Source organism: Sinocyclocheilus rhinocerous, unplaced genomic scaffold (assembly GCF_001515625.1).
Source record: "Sinocyclocheilus rhinocerous isolate Xijiao unplaced genomic scaffold, SAMN03320098_v1.1 scaffold127, whole genome shotgun sequence".
NCBI classification, from domain to species: domain Eukaryota; kingdom Metazoa; phylum Chordata; class Actinopteri; order Cypriniformes; family Cyprinidae; genus Sinocyclocheilus; species Sinocyclocheilus rhinocerous.
The window spans coordinates 465,886-472,386 of record NW_015664685.1 but is presented as its reverse complement, the minus strand read 5'-3'; positions in this window follow the sequence as shown (position 1 = coordinate 472,386).

Here is a 6,501-nt window from a genome sequence, read left to right as displayed (position 1 = left end):
TTCCCCAGTGAAAACCCCCCCCAAAGTAACCCGGCCGGAGCCGTACCGTGCCGTACCATGCAGTGGAAAAGCGCCATAAGAGAACTGCACTTGAACCAGCGAGGCACTCTTTCTCCTCCCTCCTTAAAACATGGACTAATTTTCATTTTTGGGTGAACTAACCCTTTAACTATTTTCAGAAAATGAACCCACAAATGAATGACAATTGAAATGTATTCAATGCATATCTGTATTTACAAGCATATCTGTATTTACAATATATGGACGCAAATATTAGAAATCTCTTCATAGACTTACTACACAGTGGCATGTCACCCTATTAATTTATTCTTGGGTTTTAGCTTAGTGCATAACTCATTCTGGATCATAGTGCATATCTCAAATTGTGAGGCTTATGGAAGAGAAAAAACTCACCTGCGTCACATTTCGCATACCTTTGCAGTATTCTATGTCATTTTGTAGTGAGTCGTGCAAGTAGTGTGTTTACAAACATCATTTGAACATCAATTAAAACATGGTATCCTTCACATGGAAAAAAAAAAACTAACTCCGTGCTCAATTTGAGATAATACTGTAGCGTTCTCTGACAAGGACGAGGCGTTTTGATGTACAAGGGGTGTTTATTTGGGCTGTTGTCGGCTACAACCCACGCCGTACACACCCCGACTTCTAAGAGAACCGCACTTGAACCAGCGAGGCACTCTTTCTCCCCCCTCCTTCTCTCTCTTTCCCCTTACACACACACAGGGGCGGAGCCTCTTTTCACATCCAACTCGAACATCCAGTAACAGTTCGCAACACAAAAATGAATACAGTGCAACACTAACATTAAACACATTGTTATCTATAACACAGCCAGACAAAGTACTGATCCTTCTGCAGGAGCTTATATAAAGGAGCAGCGATACAGGAAAAACCCCGTACAAATTTCCTGTAATAGGATGCCAAACCCAGGAAGCTTTTTAACTCCCTTTGGCTCGCTGGAACAGGCCACTCCTGTACGGCACTCACTTTGTCCTCTGCAGTGCCGATCCCTTCACTGCCTATCCAACTCGAACATCCAATAACAGTTCGCAACACAAAAATGAATACAGTGCAACACTAACATTAAGCACATTGCTATCTATAACACAACATGCTTGAACATGCTACAATACTATCGTTCTAAAATTCATATAGTCTATGGCAGAGTACATGGTATGCACATTAATATAATTGGGGGTGGACTTTTTTGACTTATGCCTGTACATAATCACCTAGCAACCATCCAGGACACCCTAGCAACCATATACTTCCTATAAACATTGTAACTTTATATGTTTCCTTTCCCCTTAAATGGCACAGTGTATAGAACATAATTTAGGATGCAAGCATATTGTACATACAAGGGTACATATAACCAAACAAGGATATATAACATAGCATTGTTCATATTAAACAGTTGCATAGTTCGTAATGCTTTTAAGTTTTTACTTGTGTATGTTTTAATGTGAAAATCACTTTCAAATGAAATTACAAGCAATTATATAAATAATTTCAAATATAAATAAAACATTTTTATCACCAAAATGAAATCCAAATATCCAAATAAGATTTATGATACAATGACAGACTTACATTGAAAGAGGCAACCATAACTAGGATTGGGGGAGGGCTTTTTTTTTTACGCAACCACCCAGAACACCCTAGCAACCTCTTAGAATGCCCTGAGAATCATATATCAACACCCTGGCAATGCCCTTTGCATGATGTGTTTTGCAGGGACAAACACTATTCACATTTTCTTCCGAAAATGTAGTAATCTAGTTTGAATGGCTCATTTCTCAAATAGATTTGTTAGTTGTTTAAGTTTACAGGTACTGACCCCTGTGTATCAAGGCATGTTATGGTTACTGTTGTCACAACAGCTCTCAGTATGTTTAAAAGAGTGTGTTCTCATGCGCGCGCGCGCGCGTGTGTGTATGTGTGTGTGTCCTGGGCAGGTGTTTGTGGGTTGGTTTTTGGTTTTTTGAGGACAGCTGCAGGCCATATGCTCATAACAGAGCTGTTTCTACAACTATAAATTGAGGATGGAACAGTTGAAGAATTTTAACCATGCTCTGTTTGTCTATAGCCAACTGGACTGTAACCCTCTGTCCATTGAACATAACTGGAGCAGGGCTCTGCTCATCTGTTTAGAGATGAGGATACCTCATGTTATTGATTATAATGTAGATTTTAATAGTGAAGTCTATAATGTTTGTGTCACTAGCGGCACCAAACCCACTTGTTTTGTTTGTCTCCACCACAGTAATACGACAATACAAGCAAAATGCATATATGAGTATATTTCTTAAACTAAAACACAGCCAGTTTTTAGGATTTAACCAAATTAGACAAATACTAGTTTGCCTTTGTCAGTTCTTCCCACTCTTTGCTTTCCCTGGCACCCTGAGCACTCACAGACCGCAGCTGAAGGTGTTTGTGTGCTATTGAATCGGCCCGTAAACAGTCTTACCGCCACACCTCACCATCCCAACCAGAGAAAAGAGTCTCCGAGGTCGTAGACTCTGCTCTGAAATGTGCACACCAGCTGACTATACCAGTAGCTGCCAAGCAAAACACAAGACCCTGGCTCAGGGGCCGGAGGAAAGGCAGCTTAGCATCTCTTGGAGAGGAGACAGTGCTTCCCACATAACCTGAGCCACCACTCGGCCCACGGCAGCAGAACTTTGTTAAAACAACACGAAGCAGGCTGCACTGTCGTCCAAGCTGAAGTGTTATTCCAGCTACGTAAATAATAGAGCTCCCTTCTCCGTGTGATGAATAGCACATATTAACAGCCAAAAATTCTATTAAGTTCCCGAGATCCGTGTGCGGTAGTTTGCTAAAAGCCAATACGGATAGAAATGAGCAAACTCAATCTTTTACGTTCACATATTTATCCACTTCCTGATCATATCTGAAGACACAATACACAGCCGTGTCCTTCAGTGGTGAAAGAAAATTTTCAAAAGTTATAGCACTGTACTGTACTGTCTCGGCTGGGTTAAGGACCATATTGTGATACCACAATAACAAATGTGTCAATTCTGACATTTCAAAAACAAAGAAATTGTAAAAATACTGTTGTAAATGCGAGGCATAGTAATTGTAATGCTCTGCCTGAGAAGGTACCACAGCGGTTTAGTGAAGTAATAAAATACTTTTCCAAGTTTCAGGTTTTCCAGTTTGCTCAATAATGTTTTTGTAACCTTCATCAGTGGAATCCAGAGACTCTAAAATCAAAAAGAAGGCATATTCACAATAAAATGTCCATTCACGTTGATGGAAAACCAACTCAGTACTCAACAGGTTTTTGTTCAGGACATATATTTTACATTGGACACCAAGTGTGGACTCAACATAGTACCAGAATTGTTTATTGTACAAAAGTAAGCAAAAAAGTCCTTAAATCGTACTATTGTGGCTGAAGGACTTTTTGAGGATGAAGGAATGTCACACATGCTGTCTATATTGGAACCTGCCTAGGTTTGGTACAAACCTATCATTTTGATTTAATATTAATCAAAAACCGTAACTTTTTCAAAACCCAAACACATTTATACAAAGTAAAGAGTTCATTTATTTTATTTTAAAGGCCATGCACAAATATGTGGTTAGTTGCATTTTATTATTTGCATTTAGCACAGACCTGTGACCAAATCACGATCCAGTTTAAGTTGGTAGCATAGATGCCATCAGCTTACATCAGCTAGAAACCAACCACGTTCCAAAACAAATAACCAGCTTAAGATGTAGTTACCTGCAAGAAATCAAATTATAAGCAGTCAATACTAACCAATATGAACTGACTCAAACATTGTTCTGGATGCAGTGGAAGCAGGAAGCAACACAATCATTGAAAATGCAGCTGTTGTAACAGATCATGGTTCCATGAGTTGCAGTTGGATGAGTAGGCATGTCAACACTACAAACTGATTTTTTTTTTTTTTTAACAAAACATTTTTGGAACAAAAATTCTGTTTTGTATGGAAGACCAGCTCATTTAAGTCCAGGCCGTGACCTGAGTAGGTTGAGTCAAGGCTGAGACATGAGGAAGGTCTGAATGAAGCTTGGTTTCATGTCAGTGTCACACGAACCTCCGCAGCACTCATACACATACTATTCTTTGGTCCAGAGATCAGATGGGACAGAGCAAATCGGCACAGACCACAAAACGTATCCACAGTGTTGTAGTGTTGTAGTCTGGAGTCAAGAGTGAGTCCAAATGCTCTTGAGTCCATGGCAAGACCAAGACCATAAAAATGTCTTAGACTCAGACTAGAGGAAGAATCAAGACAGTGTCTGAACTTGAGTACTACAACATAGCAAAAACGTCAAGTAACATTATTTATTTATATAGCATTTATGACATGTATTTATACAATACAGACTGTGTCAAAGCAGCTTCACAGTAATAAACAGGAAAATAACAGTCAGTGTAGCAGAATTCATCAGTTATAAATCAAGTTAAATATGAGCTGTAAAACAGCTCTACAGATGACAATAGTGTAATTATTCAGCACAATTCAGTTCAATGGTGATTCAATTCAGATCAATAACGTTATTGATTTGTGTTAATGTTACAAAGTTTGTGTCATTATCCAGTTTAATCCAGTTCAAATGTTGTTCTCATCCGACAGTTCTCATCAGTGCAGTTGAATCAATTGTATTACTATTAAATAACTATTAATTGTTTTAATCCCCAAATGACCAAGCCAAAGCTTTTGTGTACAAAAACAAAACAAAACAAAACTTAAATTCACCATCAATAAAATAATGCCGCATTATTTCCACACAGTTTTTAGTAGTGTTTGCTAAGGCTCAGGCTTAGCAGCCACAAACTGTAGAAGTACACAACACAACCACAACACACTAGCATCATGGTGGTGAGTTTTGCATGGACAAGCATCACTCACAATATCTGAAAATGAACCTAAAGGATTATTCTAAATTTAACCTGTTATGACCTGCATATGTATGGTATTACAAAAAAAGAAAAGCCAAATACTCTGTGGTATGTTCAAAATAATTACAAGCAACGTGAGGATTAGATTCCTAGACTAAAGCGGCATGTAAGCTGACAAAATTCATTACAAAACAGTTTCTGTAAGTGGTGAATTTATATGTGTATGTGTCTTCATTATACCTCTCCATGTCTGACACTAAGTGCAAAGCCACAGAGCATCTAACAGGAAAAGAGGAAGGGGTCAGGTGATGAGACTCAATCGGCTTCTGACCTGTCTGTCCATAAAGCAAAGGAAGAATTAATTAAGGTTGGGCAAATCTGATTCCAGACCAAATCCTGCCAGTGTGAATGAACACACACATAAGATACACTGTGAATTCTGGGTGGGGAAATGTTGTTTTAAGCTGCTGGAGCAGTGAGTGTTAGAAATGATGCAAGTTTGAAAAAGTTTTGCACATACTCTCTGGCTAATAGACATGCTATTTTTAAACTGGAGCAAATGGTAATGATGTTGTGCTTTGGGAGAACCTTGTCACTGGGAGGATCGACATTTTGAAGCTGCTCAGTGGCCCAGAAGTAGTGATGTGTTGACAGTTTTAGAGAACATGGCTTGTATGGTACAGTAGGTGTTTGGTGAGAGAGACTTGGAAAAAATTTGACAACACCAAGTTTGATAAAGTCGTGGAAGTCCAAACCCCCTAAAGCTATGGGGCTAGGAAAATAAATTGTGCATATTTTGTATCCATTTTGACTTCATTTGATTGTTTAGGATCTCATGAGGAAAGGAAAATCACAAATGAACGTCTTTAATATCTGAGATAAGGCTGATAGTTAAATGAAACATAACAGATAGCTCAATGAAGTCTGCGGACCAATGAAAGCAAAATCTCTGAGCACTTCAATTCACCTATGATATAAATTCCATTAGGAATTCAATTGGCATTTTTTTATAATATTTGTTAATTAGATGGTCTTTTTTTTTAGGCTGTAAATATTCTGATTACTAATTTGGAACCATAAAAAGTATTTCCCAATATTTTGCATAAAAGCAATGAATCAGTCAGTGAAGATGCATTTGTGATTCTGAAAGAGCTGGTAAAATAAGTTTTTCCTATCATGACAACAAGTTTTCAAATTTAAATTAGATTTTGCCCAGATTTTCATTGTGGTCTTTGAAAGTTCAGAATAAGATACTGATTTATGTAAACCCTAGCTCTAAAAATAAAATGGTCTGAATTTTACAGATTCTGTGTTTCGTTTTCCGTTTCTGTTTCGCATTTCCTCAGTAAGCATGAGACTTTGGTCACTATTCTAACCTCAGTTCAACAGTTTGGAACCCACTGGCTTGTGGTTTTGGGGATGAGTTCAGAGAAAGTACAGTGTACAACATTCAGCACAGTGTATAACAAGTTACTGTCTGAAAGCGACTTAACAGAATGCACCAGTTCAGCTTTCTCCAAATGTTTCCCAGATTCCTGGATGCAAGTCCTATCCATCCATCGTTTGGGGAA